Here is a 27315-nt window from a genome sequence, read left to right as displayed (position 1 = left end):
ACATCTTTATTCCATTCACAAATCTGTGTGTTTTTGTTTTTGAGTGTGCCAGTAAGACTTCATATTTCTTTTCTTTTTTTTTTTTAACATTTATTCATTTTTGAGAGACAGAGTGCAAGAAGGGGAGGGGCAGAGAATGGGAGGGGGGAGGGGAGGAGACACAGAATCCGAGGCAGGCTTCAGGCTGTCAGCATAGAGCCCGACGTGGGGGTAGAACCCACGAATTAATTGTGAGATCATGACCTGAGCTAAAGTCGGACGCCCAACCGACTGAGCCACCCAGGCGCCCCAAGATTTCATATTTCTAATTCAGACTGTTAGGGATGAGGAATTACACAAAACCTTCCTAAAGTTCCAACCTTCATCATTTGACTGGCACTTGAAGTTTACATTATTTTTTTGTTAACCATTGGCTATTGACCCCTGATGGCAGGCACAATGCAAGCTCTAAAATCACATTTCTACTTTTAAAAGTCAGCTTTATTGACTTATAATTTATATACAATAAAATGCATGCACCTGAAGTCTACAGTATGATGAATTTTGACAACTCTATATACCTGCAAACATAAGTTTAAAAAAACTATGTTTAGATTTATGGAGTAACGGTTAGAAACACAGACTTTGAAGTTGATCGGACATGGGTTCAAATCCCAGCTCTGCCTTCTAAGCCTTGGTTTTCTCATCAGTAAATTGGACTAATAAAATCCACCAAAGGGGTTATCCTGAGGATAAAAATGACCCGCTTGAAGTGTTTAGCTCAGGGCTTGCCTGGCACGTGGAAAAGTGTGTTGTCAGTGGTCATAATAGGCATGAGTATCAGTATCCTCACCATTTCCTGATACACTTGGCTAATAGAATCCTTTTTTTCTGTATCTACGTGTCTTCCCAGGATGAGCACACTTTCCCCATGGTTACAGTAATTGTAATTGTATATACACGTGCAATTTCCAAACTAATATTTCCAACTTCTCTCCTGGGCTCCAGAGGAACTGGGCAGTTTCCCCCTAGGCCCACCTCAAAAACAACATGTCCCCTCAAACCACCCATCGTGACTTGGACTGTCCATCTCAGTCAATGCCATCCCATCCAGAAATCTCTTTGCAGAAGTACCTGGTTCCTTTCTCCCTCACACACACCGCTCATTCATTAGGATATCAGTTTAAGTGCTTCAAAAGAGACCCAAACAACAATGGCTGAACCTAAAAGGGAGGTTATCTCTTGATTATATAAGCATCTAGACATAATCAGTCCACAGAGGACCTAGATGATCCAGGATAATCCAGGCTCTTTCTGTTTGGTTGCTCTGCCTTCCAAGGGTATTGCCTTTGTTCTACAAGGTCTGAGTGACTCACTCCCAGGTCTAGTTTTCATGTAGCAGGATGCTCCTTGCGTACAATGCAGCAGACTGCATTTAATCCTCATGTCATATGAGAGGCAGCGGTTTTGTTAGGTTGAGCTGTGTAAAATTGCCATTTTTGTTGGTCAAATATGGTAGGTTATTGGCAATCTTATTCAACCTCATAGTAGCTCTACTTTACAGATAAGGACTCTGACGCACAGAGAAGTCAAGTAATTTGCCCAAAGCCACACAGCAAGTGAATGGAAGAGAAGGAATTCAAATCTAGAGTCTCCCTCAAAGCTGGGCCAATGGAAGATTCTTCAGAATGAGCAAGGCTCGGTTCTCCTGTCCCCAGTGTGCAACAATGAACATTGGAAAGCTACACAGCAGTTCAAGACAGAAACAGCAACAGCTTAATATGGCTGTGTAAGAATGTCACAAGACCATCTATGAATTTTTTTCCCCAAATGAGTGATAAGACAAGACATTCTTTTTCTTGAAGAAACAGAGACAGAGCAATGGTCCCAGAGTAGTGTGGCTGAGAAGACTCTGAACAAGAGGGGAGATTTCAATTGAGTCTTGAAAGCAGAGGAGGGTTAGTTCCATTGTGTGTGTGGTGGTGGGAGTGATGTTCAGTGGTGATAAGCTCATTCTAGGATATTCTACAAAAGCTTGAGATGTCATCTATGAAGATTTGAGTCTCCATCATTATTTGATTGTGTGCGCACACATGGGAGTGTATACCTCCATGCGCACACGGGTGTATACACTCCCATGTGTATCTGTGGATTTCTTCCTGTAATGTCTCCCCACGTTGTCACTTTGCATGTGTGTACCTAGGTTTGTCTTTTCGTGTTTCCCTCTGTCTTTCTGTGTCTTGGTGTTGTTTTCTCTTTCTCCCTGCCCTTCATCCCTTCCTTCCTTCCTTCCTTCCTTCCTTCCTTCCTTCCTTCCTTTCTTTCTTTCTTTCTCTTTCACAAACTCTCTCTCATCATCGGTCTCTCCCAGTCTTTGCTTTATAATTGGTCTCATATAAATCCTAAGTACATTTTTTTACTATTCATTGCACATATTAAATAGTTTGATGTGCCCTGCCCCTAATTTAAAATGCAAACGGACAGAATGTTCTATCCTTCCACCTAAATTTCTCTTCCATTTTATTGTTCCTTCCCCTGTCCTTTTACTGAATTAATTTGTTTTTATCTTTATCAAGTCAGACATGCACAGGATTTTAAAAGTCAAAGAGTAAAAGACAAGAAAAGCAAGCTCACCTCATTACACTCTGGACCCGCTTCTCAGATTTAATCGTTTTCAAGTCTTTCAGCCATTTCTACTGGTATGTACCTCCTTGTTTCTCAGTAACATGCTTGTACAGCCATTTCTTGATTTTTTTCAGCTTTCTGTACAATTTCATAAAACAGAAAATGAGAATTTAACTCTTATACTTCCATCCCCAAACACAACTCTTCCTCTTCCTCCCTGAAAAAGTTACCCTCGGGTGCCCCGCTGGCTCAGTGGGTGGAGCATTCAACGCTTGATCTCAGGTTGTGAGTTCAAGCCCCATGTTGGGTGTAGAGATTACTTAAAAATAAAATCTTCAAAAAAAAAGTCATATCCTAGTTTTTAATCAGAGAAGAATTCAGTGTTTGTAATAATATTATTATATACATATTATTTAACCTGAGCCATGTCATAGACTATGGTTGTATTTTCTTTCTTGGAGTTTTCTTTCCCTAGAGTTAATTGTCTCAAGTTTTTGTTTGTCTGCTTTCTAGGAACCTAACAGGAATTCAGTCCCCAGCAGGTGATCCATCAGCTTAAGCTTTTTCTTGGAGACCTTTGTCCTACAGCTCTTCATCTTCCTGTTACACTCTAGAAGGCCTGTCTGTCTGCTGCGACACAGCTCTCACCCTGGGACACCAGTTACCTCTCTCCCTGCTCCTATTCCTGAGTCCACGGTTCCTCTTTCTTGGATTAGTCCTTCAATTTATGGAAGCCCATACCCTTCCTAGGAAAGTGCACCAGGGAGATTTTTTTTTTTTTTTTTTTTTAGATTTCACATACCTGAAACTGTCCTACCCTAAGTGGATTGACAGTTTGGATTGACAGAATTCTTGGTGCGCAATCATCTTTCCTCAGAATTTTTTTTTTTTAATTTAGTAATCAGTCTCTTTAAACAATAGTTTTTCAACAAAAATATGCTAAAACTAATATTGTGCTTCTCCATGGAAGGTTTGCTTTTTAAAAATTGAGCTATAATTGGGGCGCCTGGGTGGCTTAGTCAGTTAAGTGTCTGACTTCCGCTCGAGTCATGATCTCACAGCTTGTGAGCCAGAGCCCCATGCTCTCAGAGCCTGGAGACTGCTTCCAATTCTGTGTCTCTCTCTCTCTCTATCTGTCCCTTCCCCAGCTCACACTCTGTCTCTCTCTCTCAAAAATAAATAAACATTAAAAAATATTGAGCTATAATTGACATAGAACATTGTATGAGTTTTAGGTATACAACATAATGATTTGATGTATGTATATTTCCTCAGAGTTTTGAAGGCATTGCTTTATTGTCTTTCTTTTTTAAGTTTTATTTATTTAAGTAATCTCTACATCCAATGTAGGGTTTGAACTCACAACACTGAGATCAAGAGTCACACACTCTTCAACCAAGCCAGACAAATGCCTCTACTTTTCTTTCTTTTTAAAAACTGTTCTTTTTGTATGGAAACCAATTTGACAATAAATTTCATATATTAAAAATAATAATAATAATAATAAAATAAAAAATAATAAAAAATAAACACACAAAAACTGTTCTTTTACTTTTCAATAATAAAATAAAATAAAATAAAATAAAATAAAATAAAATAAAATAAAATAGTTCTACTTTTCAATAATATTGTTGAGAAGTCTGAAGTCATTCTGATTCCCTATTATTTCTCTCTATACACTTGCAGGATCTTTGATTTGGCTTATGTGCTCTGAAATTTCAAGATTTCTTTGTCTTAATATAGATTTATTTTAACTGTATTAAATACATATGGGGCATGGGATCTCTCCACCTAGAACCTAAGTTTCTTTGATTCTGGCAATTTTCCTAGAGTTATTTTATTTTATTTTTGGATAATTTCTTCCCATCTAATTTACTCTTTAAAACTATTGTTTTTTTGATGTTGGATCAATCTCCTAAATGGATTCTTGAATTTTCTTATTTTTTTCTCTCTTATTTTTTATATCTTTGCCATTTGTTCTACTATCCAGGGGGTTTTTCCACCTTTTCTTACCAATCCTTCTACTGAATTTTTCATTTTCAATACCCTATTTAAAATTTTTAAGAGCCTTTTTTTTTGGTTCTGAATGTTCCTTTTTTAATGGTCTTCTGTGTTTCTTCAAGGATGAAATATCTAATCTTATCTATCCAAAAACCAGCAACATTAATTTTTCTTTCTTTGAGGTTTTCTACTCCAGCTTCTTCCAAGGTCATTTTTTCTCTTTGTTGCTTTGGTTTCTATCTTTCATGTCACAGGCCGGTGTGACCTTCAACTCTCTATTTATATTATCAATATCTGAAGGTCCTTCTCTTGAGCAAGTTGGTTACTCTAGAGAGAACTCCATCAATCATCAGTGGAGAGTGGGGGAAGAGGAAGTCATAATTCTGGCTTCCAGCAGTTAGAAAGGTGAACAGAGGGAGAGGGGCTGGCTGGAGGTCTCACTTGCCCTGTTAAGCCTCCTGCCCTCTGCTGTGTTACATCCTCAAGCCAAGAGTTCCTCTTGTTTAAACCTCCCCAGAAAGTCAATATCACATCTTAAGCTTGGACTTGGGGAGAAACTGTTATCTTGCTCAGAGTGGTAAAGGGGAGCGGAGAATCTTTACCAACTTTATTTTAATTGTGGCAAAATGTACTTAACATAAAATCTATCATCCTGACCATCTTTAAGTGTACAGTTCAGTAGGGTCAAGTACATTCACACTATTGTGCAACCAATCTCCAGAACTCCTCACCTTGCAAAAGGGAAACTGTACCCAATAAACAGCAACTCCCCCTTCCCCCCTCTGCAACCACCATTTTACTTTTCGTCTCTATTTTTTTTTAATGTTTATTTTTGAGAAAAAGAGAGAGAGAGACAGTGTGAGCTAGGGAGGAGCAGAGAGAGAGGGACACAGAATCCGAAGCAGGCTCCAGGCTCTGAGCTGTCAGTACAGAGCCCAACATGGGGCTTGAACTCACGAACTGCGAGATCATGACCTGAGCCGAAGTCGGACGCTTAACTGACTGAGCCACCCAGTCTCCCCACTTTTTGTCTCTATTTGACTACTCTAGGAATAATGCAGTATTTGTCCTTTGGGCTTATTTCACTAATATAGTATCCTCAAGGTTCATCCACGCTGTAGCAGGTGTCAGAATTTTCTTCCTTTTTAAGGCTGAATAATATTTCATTGTATGTATGTACTGTATTTTATTTATCCATTATCTGTTGATGGATATTTGGGTTGCTTCTATCTTTTGGCTATCGTGAATAATGCTATGAGTTTGCACGTACAAATTTCTTATAAACTTTTATTTGATCTTTTTGTTCACCCCCATTTGCACTCCCACTTTCAGGAATGACTGGTATCTCTAACAAGGGAGCCCTTCTGGGGGCACCTGGTGGCTCAGTCGGTTGAATGTCCGACTTCAGCTCAAGTCATGATCTCACTGTTTGTGGCTTCAAGCCCTGCGTCAAGCTCTGTGCTGACAGCTCAGAGCCTGAAGCCTGCTTCAGCTTCTGTGTCTCCCTCTCTCTGCCCCTCCTCTGCTCACGCTCTGTCTCTCTCAAAAATAAATAAACATTTAAAAATTTTAAAAAAAGGGAGCCGGGGCACCTGGGTGGCGCAGTCGGTTAAGCGTCCGACTTCAGCCAGGTCACGATCTCGCGGTCCGTGAGTTCGAGCCCCGCGTCAGGCTCTAGGCTGATGGCTCGGAGCCTGGAGCCTGTTTCCGATTCTGTGTCTCCCTCTCTCTCTGCCCCTCCCCCGTTCATGCTCTGTCTCGCTCTGTCCCAAAAATAAATTAAAAAACGTTGAAAAAAAAATTAAAAAAAAAAAAAGGGAGCCTTTCTGGGGTACTGTGATGCCAGTCAGCTTTCTCCTGGGCTCCCCCACAGCTGGCTTAGGTCTCAGCTTTCTCTGGTCTGCTGTGATCAGAGACCAGTTACTGTGACCAGTAACCACTGTCCTTCCACTTTTTAACTTCGAAACATTTTGTTGCCATTTTCTCCTTTCTGTTTTCTTTGTGAGGGGTTTATGTCTTAAAAGAAAATTGTTTACTGTCATTTTAGTGGGGTTTCAGGAGGGAGACAATGGAAACATGAGTGTACCTCCATATTTACTCAGTCTCTAAACTGTGTTACTTTTAAAAAATTATTTTAGAGAGAGAAAGAGAGCGGTGGGGAAGAACAGAGGGTGAAAGAGAGAGAGAAACTTAAGCAGGTGGAGCCCAACTCGGGCTCCATCCCATGGCCCTGGGATCGTGACCTGACCTGAAATCAAGAGTCAGATGCTCAACTGACTGAGCCACCCAGGCGGCCCTAAATTGTGTTATTTCTGAGTAATATAATTTCTGATTTTCTTCCCCCAAAAATCAGTGGCTTCCAATATTTTAAATATTATTTTCTTAGTGTAAATATAGATGTGGTTATGAAAAACAATTTGGCAGTTCCTCAAAGAATTGAGTGTAGAGTTACCATATCACCCAATGATTACACTCCCAGGCCAAAAGGATTATAAGCATATGTCCACACAAAATGTATCCATGAATGTTCATAGAAGCATTATTCATAATATCCAAAAAGTAGAGACAATTCAAATGTTCTTCGGCAGATGCTTGAAAAAAAAAAAAAAAACGGAACGTGATATATCCATACCATGGAATACTGTACAACCATAACAGTGAAGGTACAATATGGATGAACCTTGAAAACAGCATGCTATGTGAAAGAAGCCAGACACAAGAGATTACATATTGTATGATTCCATTTATATGAAATATCGAGAACTTGCAAATCTATATGGAAAGAATGTAGACAAGTAGATTAGTGATTACTAGGGGATAGGAAGGAGGGACACATGGGGAATGACTGCTAATGGGTACAGAATTTCTTTCTGGTGGTGAAAATGTTCTGGAATTAGATGGTAATGATGGTTGCATAACACTGGGAATATACTCGAAACCACTGAATTGTACATTCATTTACCACCATTTAAGATGTACCACCATTTAAGATGGTGAATTTTATGGTATGTTAATTATATCTCGACATATATATATATATATATATATATATATATATATATATAATACATGAAATATAAATCTACTATATTTATATAATTATATATAAATCTATTATATATTTATATATTATATAAAATATAAATCTATTGGGGCGCCTGGGTGGCGCAGTCGGTTAAGCGTCTGACTTCAGCCAGGTCACGATCTCACGGTCCGGGAGTTCGAGCCCCGTGTCAGGCTCTGGGCTGACGGCTCAGAGCCTGGAGCCTGCTTCCGATTCTGTGTCTCCCTCTCTCTCTGCCCCTCCCCCGTTCATGCTCTGTCTCTCTCTGTCCCCAAAATAAATAAACGTTGAAAAAAAATTTTTTTAAATATATATATAAATCTATTATATTTTATATAATATTTATATTATATATAAAATATAAATCTATTATATTTATATATATTTATAATATATCTCAATTTTTTTAATGTTTGGGTTGAGAATAGGAGTGAAAGCTAGGACAAAAAAAATTTAAGTCAGGGACATAAAACTTCAATAGTGCATCAAATTCTCTTAGTCATGGATTGAGACAGTCATGATCTTGAGTTCATGAGTTCGAGCCCCACATCAGGCTCTGTGCTGACAGCTTGGAGCCTGCTTCGGATTCTGTGTCTCCCTCTCTCTCTGCACCTCCCACACTCACACTCTGTCTCTCAAAAAATGAATAAATGTTAAAAAAACAAAGAAGCTCTTTAGGGACTGATATGGAAAAATTTCAGATATGTTGGGTTGTTTTTTTTTTTTTTTTTTGCTTTGTTTTCTTTTGTTTTTGCTTGTTTGTTTTTTAAGGGATTTTATTTTATTATTTTTAAGTAGGCTCCATGCCCAACATGGGACTTGAACTCACGGCCCTGTGATCAAGAGTCACAACTGGGCCAGTCAGGCGTCCCTCCAAATACACTGTTAATGAAAAAAGCCAGTTGAAAAAGCAGTGGGCTACACGTTGTATACAGGCATATTTCAGAGATATTGCGGGTTTGGTTCCAGACCATTGCAATAAAGCAAATATTGCAATAAAGTGGCTCAAGTGAATTTTTGGTTTCCCAATGCATATAAAAGTTGTTTATACTATACTGTAGTCTCTTAAGTGTGCAACAGCATTATGTCTTTAAAAACAATGTATATACCATAGTTTAAAAATACTTATTGCTGGGATGCCTGGATAGCTCAGTCGGTTAAGCATCCAACTCAATTTCAGCTCAGGTCATCTGCACATGGTTTGTGGGATCCAGCCCTTGTGGGATCCAGCCCTATGTCGGGCTCTGAGCTGACAGCGTGGAGCCTGCTTCAGATTCTCTCTCCCTCTCTCTCTCCCCCCTTCTCTGCTCGTGTTCTCTCTCTCTCTCTTGAAATAAATAAACATTTTTTTAAAAATAAAAACACAAATACATTATTGCTAAAAAATGCTATAACCATCATTTGAGCTTTCAGTGAGTCATAATCACTGATCACAGACGACCCTGACAAATATAATAATAATGAAAAAGTTTGAAATAGTCCAAGAACTAACAAAATGTGATGCAGAGACATGGAGTGAGCAGATGCTGCTGGAAAAGTGGCACCGATAGACTTGCTCAACACGGGGTGACCATAAATCTTCAATCTGTGAAAAATACACTATCTGCAAAGCACAATAAAGCAAAGAACTATAAAATGAGCTATGCCTGTATATGCCAAACTGGAGCTCTGGTACACTTGATTTCTCCCAGATAAGGGAGCAGAGGTACAGCTGTGGACCACACAGTCTGGAAATTAGGGAGAGAGATTTTTCACAATATCTCCTTAGATCTTTTTGATTTTGAATGGTGTGGCCATATTGCTTATTTTTCAAAACCAAATTAAACTGAAACTTTAAGAAGGGAGCGTCCTCCAAATACGTTGGAATCTATAGATTTAGATTCTGTCTCCTTAACATCACTTTCACCCATCCAGTCGTCTCTCACAAAACCCTTGAGGAGGTCCCTACTGCTTTTTACATCAATTTCAAATTCATCAACATGGCATTCACAGACCTCATGATCTGGCCCTTTTCAGCTTTCTCTCTCTGCCTTCTTTTCCAAAACCTCTAGTTCTGGGCTGCCGACTTCCTTCCAACTCTCCAAGGGAGGCAGGTTTCTCACTTCCATGACATTGTTCAATTTTTCTCTACTCGGAGCCCCCTTCTTCCCCTAACCTCTCCAGTTCAACTCTACCTTTGTTCCAGGATTCAACTCATGTGTTACTTCTTCTAAGTACTTCTTAGTACTTCTTAGTACTTAGAAGTACTTCCTGCCCCTCCTCCGAGGTGAGTTAGACAACACTTCTCATTTGTTGAGTCTTGTCTAAAGACTGATTGTCAAGACTTTTGGCCAGGACCCCTACTAGGTGCTTGTAGATACAGAAATCAAAAACATAGCTTCTGCTCATAAGAAAACAGCCGATTAGTAGAAAGGTACCCATTAGGATAAGATCAGTGTTTCCTCACGAGTTCTAAGACCCCAGACTGGTGAGTTAACTTGAGTGTGGAATTTTCAATCTTTCAACTGACTGAATAGTTCTGCCTTCCTCCCCTGTCCTTCTAGGACACTGTGCACACAGCAGCCAGAATATTATCACATTGTAGTACAGAACTCAATTGTCCTGTTTATCTCCTCTACCAGATATCATGCTCCAAGAGTGGGGAGTAAAAAAAAAAAAAAAAGTTTACGTCAAGTTGGTGGAATTATAATCAGGTCTTGAAGAATGGAGATAATTCCAGCCCTTGTTGTAGATGTGGAGGCGGAGGGACATTCCAGCTGGAGGGAACGGGGTGAGCAAAGGAGAGATGTGGCAAGATCAAAGAAGACACATGGTTCCCTGTGGCTGTAATGAAGGATGAGTGTATGTGTCTGTGCAAGTGCTTGCATGCTGGGGGAGGGGGTTTTGGGAGAGCTGTGTGAGATAAACTGGGTTCACATTATTTGAAAGATCTTGAGAAAAAAAGTAACACAATCAGATCTGAGTTCTAGGAAGGAAACTCGTGGTGATTTAGAAGATGGATAGAATGGAGGGTCTTAGTTGCACTGTTATAACAGAATACAGTAGATTGGAGGGGGAGGGGTGGTTATATACAACAGACATTTATTTCTCACAGTTCTGGAAACTAAAAAGTCCAAGATCAAGGTGCTGGCAGATTTGGTGTCTAGTGAGAACCCACTTCCTGGTTAATAGACAGCTGTTTTCTCACTGTCTTCACGTGTCAGAAGGGACAAGGGAGCTCTCTTGGGGCCTCTTTTTTTTTTTTAATGTTTATTTATTCATTTTTGAGAGGGGGTAGGGGCAGAGAGAGAGGGAGAGAGAGAATCCCAAGCAGCTCTGCACACAACTCCATCTCATGAACTGTGAGCTCATGATCTGAGCCGAAATCAAAAGTCAGACATCTAACTGACTGAGCCACCCAAGTGCCCCTCTGGGGCCTCTTTTAGGGCACTATCACATTCATGAGGGCTCTTCTAAAAGGGCCCACCTCCCAAAGGCTCCATCTGCAACCCCATCACACTGGGGGTTAGGATTTCAACTTACAAGTTTTGGAGGGACACAAATTCAGTCTACAGCAGGGAAAGAGATAGGCAACAGGGAGATCTGGTAGGGGTCAGCAGGACTGGTAACTAACTGAACATGGAGAGTTGGGGGGAGATTCTTGCTGGACCTTCCCTTCAGTCTCCATGTGCACCAAATCCCCTGATATTGACTTTACCACCTCAACTGCCACTGCCTTGGCTTAGTATTGCCCATCTTGGCCTCTGGTCCAAGGCAGGCTATAAATCTTCATGCCTTCCACTTATACAGTCTACACTGCTAAAGAAATTATATAACCTTTATATAATATACATATATATTTATCACCTTTATCAAGATATAATTCACATTGGGGCGCCTGGGTGGCTCAGTCGGTTAAACGTCCGACTTCAGCTCAGGTCACGATCTCACGGTCCGTGAGTTCGAGCCCCGCGTCGGGCTCTGGGCTGATGGCTCAGAGCCTGGAGCCTGCTTCCGATTCTGTGTCTCCCTCTCTCTCTGCCCCTCCCCCGTTCATGCTCTGTCTCTCTCTGTCTCAAAAATAAATAAACGTTAAAAAAAAGATATAATTCACATTAAAAAAGATATAATTCATATACTATACAGGGCACGTGGGTGGCTCAGTCGGTTAGGCATCAGATTCTTGATTTCGGCTCAGGTCATGATCCCAGAGTTGTGGGATAGATCCCGTCATTGGGCTCTGTGCTGGGTGTGGAGCCTGCTTGAGATTCTCTTTCTCCCTCTGTCCCCCTGCCCCAATAAAACAAAATTAAATTAAACGAAAATTTGCATACTATACAATTCACTCATTTAAGGTATACATTTCAGAGGTATTTAGTATATTCAGAGTTGTGCAGCCATAACACAATCAGCTTTAGAACATTTTTATAATTCCCCAAAGAAATCCCACACCTTTTTGCTGTCACCCCCCCAATGTTGCTATTCTTCCCAGTCCTAGACAACTACTTATTTACTTTCTGTCTCTGCAGATTTATCTATTCTGACATTTCATATAAATGAAATCATACGAGTGGTCTTTTTTGTGCCTGGATTCTTTCACTTAGCATGTTTTCCAGGGTCATCCATAGTGTCAAATAATACCCCGTTGTATGGATATACCGCACTTTGTTTACCTGTTCATCAGTTGATGGAAATTTGGATTGTTTCTACTTTTTTTTAAGTTTATTTATTTTAAGAGAGAGAGAGAAAGCACAAGTGGGGAAGGGCAGAGACAGAGAGAAGGAGAGAGAGAGAATCCCCTCTGCCAGGATGCAGCCCGATGCAGGGCTTGAACTCACAAACTGTAAGATCATGACTTGAGCTGAAATCAAGAGTTGGACACTTGACCAACTGAGCCACCCAGGCCCCTGCCACTTTTTTTTTAAATTGAGTACATTTAACATACAGTGTTATATTAGTTTCAGGTGTATAATATAATGATTCAGCAAGTCTATACATAATTCAGTGTCCACAGTAAGTGTACTCTTAATCCCCTTTATCTATTTCACCCACTTTTTGATTGTCATGCATAATGTTGCTATGAACATTCACGTACACATTTCTGAGTGGACATATGTTTTCAATTCTTATGGGTATATACCTAGAAGTGAAATTGCTGAGTCCTATTTGAGTAACTAACTGCCAGACTTTATCCAAAGCAGCTGCACCATTTTACATTCCCACTAGGCAGGTAGGAGGGTTCCCATTTCTCTGCATCCTCACCAATACTTATTCTCTACCTTTTTTGTTTTTATTTTTTTAATTTTTTTGGTAACGTTTATTTATTTTTGAGACAGAGAGAGAAAGAGCATGAATGGGGGAGGGGCAGAGAGAGAGGGAGACACAGAATCAGAAGCAGGCTGCAGGCTCCGAGCCATCAGCCCAGAGCCCGATGCGGGGCTCGAACTCACAGACCGCGAGATCGTGACCTGGCTGAAGTCAGATGCTTAACCGACTGTGCCACCCAGGCGCCCCCCAAGTGCACTTAAGAAGAATATACATTCTGCAGTTGGTGGGTGGAATATTCTATAGATGTTTGTTGGGTCTAGTTAGTTTATACCATTGTCCACATCTTGTATTTCTTTCTTTTTTTAATGTTTATTTATTTTTGAGAGAGAGACTGAGCATGAACAAGGGAGGGGCAGAGAGAGGAGGAGACACAGAATCCAAAGCAGGGTCCAGGCTCTGAGCTGTCAGCACCAAGCCTGAGGTGGGGTTTGAACTCACAAACCATGAGATCATAACCTGAGCCAAAGTCGGACGCATAACCAACTGAGCCACCCAGGCACCCCAACACATCTTCTATTTCTTTGTTGATCTTTTGCCTAGTAGTTCTCCCCATTATTGAAAGAGAGGTACTGAAATCTCCTACTATTTTATTGAATTATCTGTTTCTCCCTTTGATTCTGCCAGTTTTACTTCATGTATTTTGGGTCTCTATTGTTAGTTGCATATATGTTTATAATTGTTATATCTTTCTGATGGATTAATCCTTTTATCATTATAAAATGACCCTTTTATCTCTAATAACATTTTGTATTTTCTTTTTTTAAAGTGTATTTATTTTGAGAGAGAGAAAGCATAAGCAAGACAGAGCGACACAGAGAGAGGAACAGAGAATCCCAAGTAAGCTCTGTGCTATTAGCATGGAGCCTGACGCAGGGCTCAATCTCTCGAACCATGAGATCATGACCTGAGCTGAAACCAAGAGTTGGATGCTCAACTGACTGAGCCACCCAGGTGCCCCAATTTTTTCTTTTAAAATCCCTTTTGTCTGATGTTAGTATGGTTACTTTATCTTTCTCTTTTGCTATTTTCATGCTATTTCCCTTTTACTTGAAGCCTTGGGCTTTGAGTGATCCTAAGTGGACCCTGTCCACAGATGATTGGACTAAGGGCTGGCTAACAGAGAATCTGAGTCTAAAAATAGCCAAATTAATGAGATTCTCACTGCTTAGGGAGGTGAAAATGAGAGAGAAAAGGATGACATGAGAGAGGCTATGTGGGCCATGAGAGACAGAAGAGACAGTAACCAGCCCCCAGCCCAACCTCAGACTCTGATTTCCAATTCCAGCCCACATATATCCTTACAATATGCCCACACCCTTTTTTCCCCTAAAATTTCAGAGTTGGCCCCATTTTTCGCAAACAAAATACCAAACTACCCTAACAAATACTGAATTTTATTCCAGGAGTAGAGTCGCAAACAACAGAATTTCAGAAGAGATATAGAAACTTCTGTAATAATTGAGTGGAGAAAAAGGAAGGGATGATCTCAACATCCCCTCAGGGAAAGTTAGAAGTCCATCGATTGATAAAACAGTTACTAAAGTCTTGGTATTCAGATGCTACACCCATTGAAAGTAAAGCTTTGGTGGACTTTATTGCCATTCCTTTAGAGCACATAAAATCACCTGAAGTACTTTTAAAAGCCTGGGTGCCTGGATTGCATCCCCAGAGATTCTGGTTTAATTTTTCTGGGGCAGGCCTAGGGCATCAGGATTTTTCAGATCTCCCTAGTTGATCCTAAAGTACATCAACATTTGAGAACCACTGCTTGCTAGACATTCTAAAGGAATAAGGAGTATAAAGGCTGTAGGATTAAATGGACATTTTTTACAGCATTAGGTAATTTGCATCAAGAAAGGAACAAATAGGGGTGCCTGGGTGGCTCAGTCGGTTGAGCTTCTGACTTTGGCTCAGGTCATGATCTCGCGGTTTGTGAGTTTGAGCCCTGTGTCGGGCTCTGTGCTGACAGCTCAGAGCCTAGAGCCTGCTTTGGATTCTGTGTCTCCTTCCCTCTCTGCCCATCCCCCACTTGTGCTCTGTCTCTCTGTGTCTCTCAAAAATAAAAATAAATAAATGTACAAAAAATTTAAAAAAAAAAAAAGAAAGAAACAAATATTAGTCTCAGAACACCTGAGTACATAACAACATTCAAGGCCAGTTTGTGGCCCTGCAACAAGAACTATCTTTTACTATGAGCCAGTGGTTGGAAACCACTGAAAATTAGATCCCTAAAGTGAATATTGATTATCTTCTATTTCTTGAGTGGTGGGTTTACCAGTGTTCATTTATTTTTACACATAATAGTTAATATGTGTAATATGTATTCTTTGTATGCCTTCAAATATGTTACCACAAAAATTTTCTGCCAAATATTTTACAATAAAAAGGGATACAGTAAATCGCCAAATTACTGCATTTGTTAAGTTCACAACTGTGCTGGGTTTCTATGGTTAAAATCAAGCTCTTGATTATCAAAGACCAAAATCTTGGCAGTTGGAATAGCAATATCTTGAGAGGATGGAGCTCCCCAGTCTCCTGGGCCCCTCCAGATAATTTCTACTGCATTCATGATTACCAAGCAAATGTGATGAGTCACCTCATAATGAGGAACATCTGGTCATAGGAGTTTGGAAATACCATGAAACCAAGGATGGTGTGCAAAATCTGAGCAGGGAAAGGAGGAATTATAGGCAAAAAGAATTGCAGGAATTTTCTAAGGAGCTGTTGCAAGAGTGACTATGTGGACTTGAAGCCTGTGGGTTCATAATCAAGGAAGATGGAATAAATAAAGGAGGGTAGACTGTTACTTTATTTCCTTCTTCCTTTATTTCTCTCTGTCTCTGTCTCCGTTCCTTCCCTCACCCCCATTTTCCTTCTCTTCCTGCATACATTTTGGCTGATTATACTTTGTCAAGCTGACACTGAAGAGGCTAATGGTTCTTGGCACATCGTAGATGAATAAATACCAAAGACTGAAGGAGAAAGGAATGACAGTGTGTTACCACTGCTGTGGCTGCTTCCCCCACCTACACCTCATCTTCTTCAGAAAAATTCACTACTGATGAAAAACTAAGTAACAAAATCTCTTTTGGGGATGACAGATGGGGAATGTGAGCAAGGGGCAGGTCACGGTAATAGTTGCTCCAGCCAGGAACAGGAAGAAAGGCTTTTAACAAAAATGAAATTACTGATAACACTGGGAAAGGAAGAAACTAGGTGGTTAGACCCAAGGGGAGGCAGGTCTTAAAGTAAAGCGGGTGGACCATCCAGTCTCTGTTCTTTGCTAAAGCCAACCTGACATTCTGCCAATGGCCATACAGGTTGTTGAAATACTGAAATGCTTTCTTATCAGTTGGTAAATTGCTACCTAGAGTCCCCTGATGCCTCACCCCCATCTACCTGACTCCAGGCCACCAAACCTCCCTCTCATCCAGCAACTAAAGGGTTAACATCCAGCACAGCTGTTGGCCTCCAGGAATCTGACTTAGTGCTAAAGTCTTGTAATTGACTGGTGACCATGTGGTAACCAGCTGCTAAATATTTTGAATATCACCCCTAACTGTGGCCACAAAAAAGCAAAAGCCAAGGAGGTGTGGTAATTCGGTGCAAGAAATGGCCTAACACACTGAGTTGAGGTTTTGGCTTCTGCTTGAAGTGTTGGCAGGAACAGAACAGATAGGCAGGCCTGGGTTCTACTCGGTTTGTACAGCAAAATAATCCTTAGTTCAATGAACAAAGATGTAACTCAAGCCAGCATGCTACAGAGTCACAGGCCCTCTGGCCATAAAACCATCCCTGAGTCAGTTATTGCCCCAGATCTCCTTAAAGAGGAGGATGGAAGCCTTGCAGGAAGGCTGCTTTGAAATCATTCAGTTCTCCAGATTGGTTCCTAGCAAAGATTAACAGGCCTTGAAAAATAATCGAGGGTTACCTCAAGCTTCATTAGGTATATTGATATATGATAAAAGTATTCTTTCTGTTTCTGTTTACCCACACCATCCGGCAGCTGGCAGGTGTACCAGCATATCTTCACAGGGACCTAGTCACTTGATCTAGGGTGACCAGCTCTCCAGTGGGCATGTGATGGTCTGAAAATCCCAGGAAACCACTGGTCAACAGGGATGGTTGATCACACTAATTTACTTCTCCATGAATGTCACCTTAAGCTACTACATTGATGATATCATCCTGATTGGCCTTGAACATTAGGAAGTAGCATGAATCTTTTGGTATCCTGCTGAGACATGAAGGCAATGGGGGTGTGAGGTAAAACCCAAAGAAATACGAGGACCTACCATATTAGTGAAATTCTTAGGAGACCATGGAATAAAGTACAGTGGAATATCTCCTTTGAAGTGAAGGGAAGGGGGAGGAAATAAAGAGCAAGTTGCTACATTTTACACCCTTTCAACTAATAAGGAGTTTTGAAAGCACCACATACCTCTATTCTAACACGACTTTTTCTACTGCAAGAAACATTCACTCAGTGGAGTTCAAGTAAGGGAAATAGTTGAGACAGACCAACTATCCTCGATCTGAGGCTATAGTGGGGTCAGGCTTAGTGCAGGTTGAAACTCAAGGAAGTTCTGGATCCAGAAAAACTCCAGGAATAGGAATTTATGGATTTACTTCTATCCCAGATGGTTTATGTGGCTTACCCACTATCTACCACCCCAGTTAATGTTGGTCTCCTTCCATCTGATTCCACATTTCTCACCTGAAAACCCCAAGAAAGAGAATCTAATTGCCTTTTCTTTTTTTAAATGTTTTTATTTTTAATAAAGTTTGACATGTACATAATTTAAAAAGTTAAATACTTCCAAAGGCTTGTTAGAAAAAAATAGGGGCACTTGGGTGGCTGAGTCAGTTGAGCATCCCACTCTTGATTTCAGCTCAGGTCATGTTCCCAGTGTTGTGGAATCGAGCCCCTCATCGGGCTCTGTGCTGAACATGGAGCCTGCTGGAGGTTCTCTCTCTCTCTCTCTCTCTCTCTCTCTGCCCCTCTCCCCAACTCCTCTCTCTCTCTCTCTCAAATTAAAAAAAAAAAAAAGGAAAAAAAAAGAAGACCTCTTTTAATCCTTCTCTATTTCTAGCTCCTCAGAAGTAAGCACCTTTTTAGTTGTTATAGATGATTATTTTGGTATCTGGTATTTAGCTCCATATTTCCAAATAATTGGTTATATTTTGAATTACTGATATTTTTCAGTTTTCCCATGATCTATTAACTTAGCACTGTGCACAGTAAGATCTAGCTTTCATTTCCTAGTCACACACACACACACACACTTCCCCTGTCACTATCCTCTGAATATACATTTGTTATGTAGTTAGAAAGATATTTAGAGTTATATTTTTATAGCTATGTAAATCTATTCATGATTGAGCCATATGTTATAATGTTATTATTTTTCCATTTGTTTTCCTTGGAGTTAATAATTGCCTTGTCTTTTTTGTTTGCATAGTTTTCTAGGTATTTATTCTTAACGGAACCCCTGATGTATAAATGTCTTTTCGTTATTTTCAAACATATGGAGAAGACTGTCACAGAAATAAAGGTGTGTTGCTGTGCCTGACAGGTGAAGGGAAATTATTAAGTCTTCTATCAGTTTCATTGTCCTAAAGAAATCCTTCCTACAACCTTCTGACCTTCTCCACTCTGGTCTGGCTGCTGTGCAGTCCTCCGCACAGCTGTTGTCTTGCAATCTCCCTTCACCAGCACCCTTGGGATTCCCTTTACCTTTCTGGTGTTGGATATCTTCATTCATGGATCCCAAGTCTTCCTCCTTCTTGCTTAATCCCTTCACTTCAGTAGTATACTCTACCAGTAACTTCTGAGAAAGAGTGCTCAGTAAACATTCAAGACTGTGTAGCAGAAACTGTGACTCATCCCACCCATGTCTGTCTTCTATTTTTCCATAGTAATAGAGGTTTTAGCTGGGCACAAGATCATCCAAAATAAAGTCTATATTTTTACATTTTCTAGCTTCCCTTGCAGCTAGGAATAGCCATGTGACCAAATTCTGACCAAAGGGATGTAAGCAGAAGTGTTATTTGGCAGCTTCTGAGAAAGTTCCTGAAGAAATAGAAGACAAATGTCCCTTGTTCCTTCTTCATCTTTCCTTCCTCCATCTGGAGGATGCAACCATCCTGGACCATGAAGCTGAGAGCCATACCCTGGGCATGGCAGAGTGGGGACTGGAATGAAACTGGGTTGCATGGAACAAAGCCACTCTAGTGACCTGTATTTTTATGTGAAAGAGAAAAAAAATTGTAACTATTGTTTAGGTTTTCTGTCACTTGCATCTAAACTGACATTAATGAAAATATCTTTATTCTAGAGTAATTCATAATTGTATGTTGGCTGTGTATGAAATTGCAGGTTGGAAATCATTTTCCTACAGAATTCTAATGCCTTCTAGCTTCCAGAGTTTCTATTATAAGTTCTAATTTGGATCATTTGACCATTAGAAACTTATATGGTTCTTTTTTTTTTTTTTTTTTTATCTCTTCAATTCTAAAGTTCACAAGGATGTGCCTCGGTGAGGTTCTTAGTTGTTCTTAATTATGCTGGGACACTTGATAGGTCCTTTATGTCTAGAAACTCATGCCCTTACATTCTGGGAAATTTTCTAAAAAATTTTCAGTGATACTCTTCCCTCCATTTTTTTCTCTTCTCTCTTTCTGTAAGATCTATTATTCATATATTGGATCTCTTGGGACTGTTCCTTTCATTATCTCATATTTTCTTCCCATCTAATTTTGAACTACTTTTTAGGAGATTTCATGAACTTTACCTCTTCTGAGGTTTTCATATTTTGCTTTCCAAGGGTTTCTCACCACACCATGGGTCATATTTTCCCGCTTCTTTGCATCTATGTTTTTTTTTATTGGAGGCCAGACTCTGTGAATTTTACATTTGGGTGCTGGATTTCTTTGTGGTCCTTTAAATATCTTGGACCTGCCTGTTGGGATGTAACTAAGCTATTTGGAGATAGTTTGTGACTTTTGTTACCGAGGACAAAAGCAGCATTTAGTCTAGGGCTACTCTAGCTCTCCTGCTAGGCAATACCCTTTGGAGTATTCTCAATGTCTTGTGTATTATGAGATTTCTCCATTCTGGCTGTTAGGAATGTGAACTATTGCCAGACTTGTGCAATCTCCACAAATCATTTCGCTTGTTCCTTTCAGGTAGTTCATTATCCAGTCTTGAGTAGTTTCTTCATATACATATGATGATAAGTAGTCAGCTCAAAGAGTTGGGATTAGTGCTCTAAAGATCTTAGGAGCTCTTTCTCTGTCTCTGCAGCTCTCCCTGCAATATTTTGTCCTGTAAACTCGAGCTCTCTTGGTCTCAGTTCTATCTTCTCAATTCTAGGTGGTCTCTGCGTGGATTGTCCTCTTTGCACTGCAGACTGGGAATTCTCTCCAGGCAGCATGCTGGAGCAATGGTAGGACTCACCTCATTCTTTTCCCTCTTCTCAGAGATCACTGTCCTGTGCCTACCCATTGCCCAATGTCTGAAAATGACTGTTTTGTATATTTCGCTCATTTTTAAATTGTTTAACATAGGAGGGTGAATGCAGTCCCTGTTATTCCATCAGAGGCAGAAGTCTCCTTGCGTGTCTCTTCACATCAGACAGTTTTAAAGGCCACAGGCCATGGTATAATTTGCCTGTCTTAGGATCATGGGTCTTCTTACCCTCCAATCAGTTGTGACCAGGGACCATTCTACTGCTACAGTGGGTTACCCACTCAGTGTGGACTAGGGGAAGACTGGTTGATTTCCTTAAAAGAATCTGTGGGCATGGAAGGGTCCATGTCCAACATGCGTAGAACAACCCTACTGAGGAGTCCTTCTTTGGCTCACTTAATTGTTAGCCTGAAAAAAACGTCCATTTGAGTGAGAAGAAGAAGAAAAAGGAAGTTTTTAAATTAGGCTGCAGAGCAGGATGCCCTTGTGGCCTTGCCAACCCAGTGGTGCTGGAGGTGTCTAGTTGACCAAACAACTGGCATGCCCTACAGAGAGTCACAGTGGGGGGCCCCTGGGGTTTTGAAGCAAGACCACATTTCAACATACAAGTATGCTCTTGTCAGGAAACATCCCCTAGCTTGTTGCTTCTGAAATCTGGTATAAATATCTGGGATGAAAAGTTACCATGAAACCTGAACTCTACCTCACATCAAAAATGGGCAATCCAGAAGCTTTCCGCTATTCAGTAAATTTCAAATCCTGAATGCCTAAGTTACTTGAGTATGTTGTTTCTGTCTTTGTACCCTTCCCCCTTCCCCAGTCAAGCATTCTTTTACTTGCCCCATTGTTCCTCATCCTCAACATTAGCCCATGGGAGGGAGCCCACCTATGATTAATTAAGCAAGGGTAAATGATTCTGGCCAGATCTACAGATGGTTCTAAGTGGTATATGGTACCACCCAGAAGGAGACGCAAAATTGTTATACAAAAAGCCCATGGAAAGTCCCATTTTGAAGATGGCAGCATAAAAGCAGCATTTCCCCTTTACCTTCTTGCAACAATCCAAGAGCAATGGGGAGAATTAGAAATGCAGGTGGAAACACTGCCAAAAGTAGTGGAGTTCTAGCAGAGGTGCATGTGGAGGGAAAGGTGGCAAGTCACTGCTATTCCAGATCTCAAAAAGAGCCAGCAATACATTTCTTGAAAGGTGAAGGGGTTGTGAGATCAAGCCCCAAGTCAGGCCCTACGGAACCTGCTTAAGATTCTCTCTCTCTCCTTCTGCTCCTCTCCCTGCCTCATGCACACTCCCTCTCTCTAAAATTTAATTAATTAATTAATTAATTAAACTAAAGGGGGAAAATGTCCCTATCACCTGAATATTTTTTTATTATTCCCTTTTAAAAGAAACTCATGAGCCAATAAAGAAATACAAGAGGCGCCTGGATGGCTCAGTTGGTTGAGTGTCCGACTTTGGCTCAAGTCACGATCTCACAGTTTGTGAGTTCGAGTCTACATCAGGCTCTGTGTTGATAGCTCTGAGCCTGGAGCCTGCTTCAGATTCTGTGTCTCCCTCTCTCTCTGTCCCTCCCCTGCTCATGCTCTTTCTCAAAAATAAATAAACATTAAAAAAATTTTTAAAAAGAAATACAAATAAGAATACAAAATACTTTAAAATAATAGGGGTGGGGCGCCTCGGTGACGCAGTCGGTTGAGCGTCCGACTTCAGCCAGGTCACGATCTCGCGGTCCGTTAGTTCGAGCCCCGCGTCAGGCTCTGGGCTGATGGCTCAGAGCCTGGAGCCTGTTTCCGATTCTGTGTCTCCCTCTCTCTCTCTGCCCCTTCCCCGTTCATGCTCTGTCTCTCTCTGTCCCCAAAAAATAAATAAACGTTGAAAAAAAAATTTTTTTAAAATAAATAAATAAATAAATAAATAAATAAATAAATAAATAAATAAAATAAAATAATAGGGGTACCTGGGTGGTTCGGTCGGTTAAGTGACCAACCTTGGCTCAGGTCGTATCACAGTTCATGGGTTCGAGCCCTGTGTCTGGCTCTGCACTGACAGCTCAGAGCCTGGACCCTGCTTCAGATTTTATGTCTCCTCTCTCTCCGCTGTGCTCTCTCTCTCTAAAATAAATAAACATTTTAAAAATTAAAAAAAAATAAGTACAACATATGAGCATTTGTGAGGTACAAGTAAAACAGTACTCATGAAATATTTTTGTCTCTAATAAAAAATTACAATAAATAAAAAATTACAATAAGTAAGCATATAACTCAAGAAATTAGATAAAGAATAACAAAATAAACCAAAGGGGGTAGAAGAGATAAATTAATAGAAACAATCAGAAATTAAGTTAGAAAATGAAACACAGCCAAATTACTAGATTAAATGGGAAAAGACGGATGCTTCTTTTTTTTTTTAATTTTTTTTAACATTTATTTATTTTTGAGACAGAGCGAGAGCATGAATGGGGGAGGGTCAGAGAGAGGGAGACACAGAATCCGAAACAGGCTCCAGGCTCTGAGCTGTCAGCACAGAGCCCGATGCGGGGCTCGAACTCACGGACCGCGAGATCATGACCTGAGCCGAAGTTGGCCGCTTAACCGACTAAGCCACCCAGGCGCCCCTCTTTTTTTTTTTTTTTTTTAAAGTAATCGCTACACCCAATGTGGGGCTCAGACCCACAACCCTGAGATCAAGAGTTGCACGCTGTACCAACTAAGCCAGCCAGATGCCCCTGGGTGCTTCTTCCATATGATAAAATACAATTTATGTTAGCCAAAAAGTCAACATCAAGACGTATGGAGAAATAAAGATATACTCCCATTAAAGTAAATAATTTTAAGATGTTAACTGGTGTATATGTCTCCATGGGGCCTTGCCTCTCCTCTGCCTGCTGGAACGGACGTGTTCCCTCCTCACTCTGCAGGCATCAGTGAGCATCCTCACGAATTCTGCTTATGGGCCACCTGTTAGCCCCCAGCCTTTCCCATAGTACATCAAAAGACACAGGTGATATTTTGTTAAGACCCCTTTATAAGGTTCCTATGCCTTGTCCTAGTTCATGCCAATTAAAACTCTAATTAGTAAATGAGAAGTACCACCAGACCCCAGGCAGACAGTCATAGCCAGAGAAACTACCACTTGGTTATAGAGTTCCTTCTGATATTTCTCTCCTTATAGAAGAAAAGATGTCTACTAGTATCTAACAAGTTCTAGATGTTCAAACAACTTAATTAGACAAAAGAAAGTAATTGGGGACAAAAAAAAAAAAACCAGGAGAAGTTAAAACTATCCTTATTTGAAGTTAACGTGATCTCTATCTGGAAAAATGAAGAAAATCAACTGGAAAAAAAGTATTATAAACAGTAAGTTAAGGGGCACCTGGGTGGCTCAGTCAGTTAAGCGTCTGACTTTGGCTCAGGTCATAATCTTGCGGTCCGTGAGTTCAAGCCCCACGTCGGGCTCTGTGCTGACAGCTCAGAGCCTGGAGCCTGTTTCAGATCCTGTGTCTCCCTCTCTCTCTCTGACCCTCCCCTGCTCATGCTCTGTCCCTCTCTGTCTCAAAAATAAATAAATGTTTAAAAAAAATAAACAAACAGTAAGTTAATTCAGTAGGAAGCTGGACATAGTCCTGAAGCCCTAATGGACCACCAGGCTTCTTGGGCACCTGTCAGGAATGTCGTGGCAGGTCAACTCTATCGGGTCCCTTCTTTCACAGAGGGTGTGGTGAATTCTACACTCTGGAAGGAACATTTATTCTGTATATGGGTTTTCTTTCCCCACAGGTCATGCCTCTGTTTTGCCACTCTTGGAATTACTGACTTTACAGAACACAGACAAAACTGTCTCCAACCAAGGAGCTCACTTCCCAGGGACAGGAATGAGACAGTTGGCAAGCCATGGGCCGTTATCAGATTTCCCATCCACCAGAAGCAGCTGGCCTTACAGAACAATGAAATGGTGTTCTGAAAACAGATCTGGCAGTAGCCAAGAGACTGCACCTGTGAGGCTGGGACACTTTCTGGTAGAAAGTGACATGTGATCTCAAACAGTGACTGAAATGCAGTGTCAGTTCTCCCTCGGCCAATACAGAGGGCTGGGGTAGGGGGTGGAGGGTGGCAGCTCTTAGTATTTTCTCTTTAAAAAGATAATGGTATGCTTCCCATACCCCAAACCACTCATGCTGTGTGGGTGTAACTGTCCAAGATGAGGTGCTGTCATCAGGGAACTCAGTAAGGGTTCCACCTGGCCTTTTGGAATTCCTCCTCCCACTAGGGCAATTGCAGCAAAGGGTGTTCCTGTACTAGCTGTGCGACCCTGATTATAAAGGGGAAGTAGGGTTGTTAGTCCCTGATAGGGCCAGGGAGGGGCAGAGGTGGTTGCCTCCTTTCGCTGGGCATCGCCACACCCAGAGGCACAAATTAACAGAAAACCATCAAAATCCATATTAATGTACCAATTTTCCTCCCCCACTATTGTACATATCAGGGTTTGGTGGTAGCTAAGTCTACCAATTCGCCCCAGGTTTCAGAACAGTAAGAAATAACTTTTGGCTACCGAGAAATAGAGGAGGAATGGGCAGCACTTTGAGACAGTGAACTCTGAAACTTAGAAGGAACATTTAAAGTGGCCTGAGATGTCACATCTGTCTTATCTGAAGGTGATTTGACGTTGCCTCCTTTTGGGGTCACTGAAGTACTTTGTGGCTGTGATAACAAACTACACATTGGGGTGCCCAGGGCATAGTTCCGGGCCCGCTTCTGTCTATATGCTGTACCTAAGCAAACGCATCCAATTCTGTGGCTTTAAATAACTCCTATATACTGATGACTCCTTCACCTACATTTCCAGCTCTGGCCTCACCTGCAAATCCAGACTATATATCTATCTGCCTATTTGATCAGCTCTTTGGAGGCCTCACAAGGATCTCAAACCAACATGTCCAAGGCAAAGCTACCAATTTCTGTCTATCAGCATCCCCTAACCTGCTCCTGCTACAGTCTCCCTTTTTTCAATAAATGACACCGTAAGCCAACCAGTTGCTCAAAACAAAAATCTAGAGCTGCTTTGCCCAATATGGTAGCCTCTAACTACATGTGGCTATTGAAATTTAAATTTAAATTAATTAAAATTAAATTAAAATGTCAGGTTTGCAGTTTTACTAGTCACATTTTAAGTGCTTGATAGCCAGTAGCTGCTATTGGACAGTCAGATACAGAGTATTTCCACCAGCACAGAGAGTTCTGTTGGACAATGCTTCTCTAGCGAGGTTGCCAGGGATTCCTCTTTCCCTTACCTCCACATGTAATCCATGAACAAATCCTATGGATTTTACCTCCAAAACATTCCCAGAACCAACCCATTTCTCTCCAACTCACTCCTGCCACCCTGGTCTATGCCATCTATGCCACCATCACCTGGACTGCTGAACTCACTTCTTAATTGCCCTAATTCCAACCTTCCCCACCTATAACCATTTCCCCTATTGTAAACAGAATGATTTTTTTTTCTCAGAACTGAAAATCAGATCATGGCTTGCTCCTGCTACAATTCTTCCAATGATTTCTGTGGCAGAGACTGTAGTTTATGTAGTTTATCTTTATGTCCTTTCTTTCTTTCTGCCTCAATAATGGAACTTCTGAAATTTAGGTGAGCACATAGAACACCAAAATAAAGAACATATTTTCCAGAGTTCCTCCTTGCACTTAGGTGTGGTCATGTGACCAAGTTCTGACCAGTGAGAGCCAATGAAGTTGTGTGCAGTCTCCTGGCATGTCTTTAAAAAGACATGCAGCAGGTATGATGGCTGAAGCTGGAACAGATCCCAAGGTGAACTTGGGAGTGGAGGTAATGCCCTGTGAGCAACAAGATAGAAGAAGCCTGGGTCCCTGTCATGGTGGAGCAACCCACCAGCCCTGAAATGCCTACCTGGATTTCTACATGAGAAAGAAATAAACCTCATTTTGTTTAAGTCCCAGTTATTTGAGGTTTTCTGTCATAGGACCCAATTCTAACTAATACAGCTTCCCATCATACTTAGAAGGATATTCAAACTCCTTACCAAAGCCTGGAAGTTTCCACACGATCAGTTCTCACTCCGGTACAATCCCCTCCATTCTTCCCTCAGTCATCATGCTCCAGTCACTCTGGTTTTCTTTTTTGCTGCTTCAAAACACTGACTTTCTTCCTGCCTTAGGGGCTTTGCACCTGCTTTCCCTCCGTTTGGGTTGCTCCTCCTCAGATCTTCTCATGGCTAACTCCTTTCAGTTATTCGGGTCTCAGCTTAAATATCACTGAGGGACATCATTAGAGATGGTTCCCGTAGCCAATCTAAAATACCCAGTGAGTCACTCTCCTTTACAATACCTTATTTTAATTCTCTGCATAGAACTTATCACTAACTGATGAAGAATTTCAGTTTGTTGTCTGCCTCCCCCTCCTAGCAGGTAAGCTCCATGAGGATAGGAATTGTAATGGATTGGTTTACTGCTGGACTTCCACTGTCTAGCACAATGACTGAAATCTATATTAGACACTCAATACGTGTTTGTCAAATACTATTCCACGGATAGTGTGCTGGTAAAAGCAGGGTTTCTAAAGTCGGACGACTCAGATCAGAACCCTGGCTGGGCCATTCAACAGTTGTGTGACCTACGGGAAGTTGTATAATGAAATCTCTGTAAAATGAGATTTCCTATGGCATAAGGTAGGAGTGAATGAAATGGCACTTATAAAGCAAGCACTCTCTCTCCTTCTCCCTCCCTCCCTCCGAGAGCTCCCTTCTTTTCCTCCTCCCCTCGGCCCCTCATACGCCATTCCTGGTCCCTTATATGCCACTTCATTCTGCTTTTCGTACCTCTC

At 41.0% G+C, this 27315-nt stretch overlaps 1 long non-coding RNA gene across 2 annotated transcripts; it reads right to left on the bottom strand.

The window, feature by feature from the left end:
• Positions 1-373: 373 nt before the first annotated feature.
• LOC128313656 (uncharacterized) lies at positions 374-27194 on the bottom strand. 2 transcript variants are annotated; one of them, XR_008294655.1, is made up of 4 exons: positions 26509-27194; positions 22421-22568; positions 2614-2742; positions 374-1459 (listed from the first exon to the last, which is right to left on the bottom strand). It is a non-coding gene; the product is annotated as an uncharacterized LOC128313656 (long non-coding RNA). The 2 variants fall into 2 exon arrangements; XR_008294656.1 differs by lacking the exon at positions 374-1459 and adding an exon at positions 11793-11938 and having other exon boundaries at positions 1716-2742.
• Positions 27195-27315: the final 121 nt, after the last annotated feature.

Source organism: Acinonyx jubatus, chromosome E3 (assembly GCF_027475565.1).
Source record: "Acinonyx jubatus isolate Ajub_Pintada_27869175 chromosome E3, VMU_Ajub_asm_v1.0, whole genome shotgun sequence".
NCBI classification, from domain to species: Eukaryota; Metazoa; Chordata; class Mammalia; order Carnivora; family Felidae; genus Acinonyx; species Acinonyx jubatus.
The sequence above is the reverse complement of the archived record's forward strand: the minus strand, read 5'-3'. Positions and strand labels throughout refer to the sequence as shown.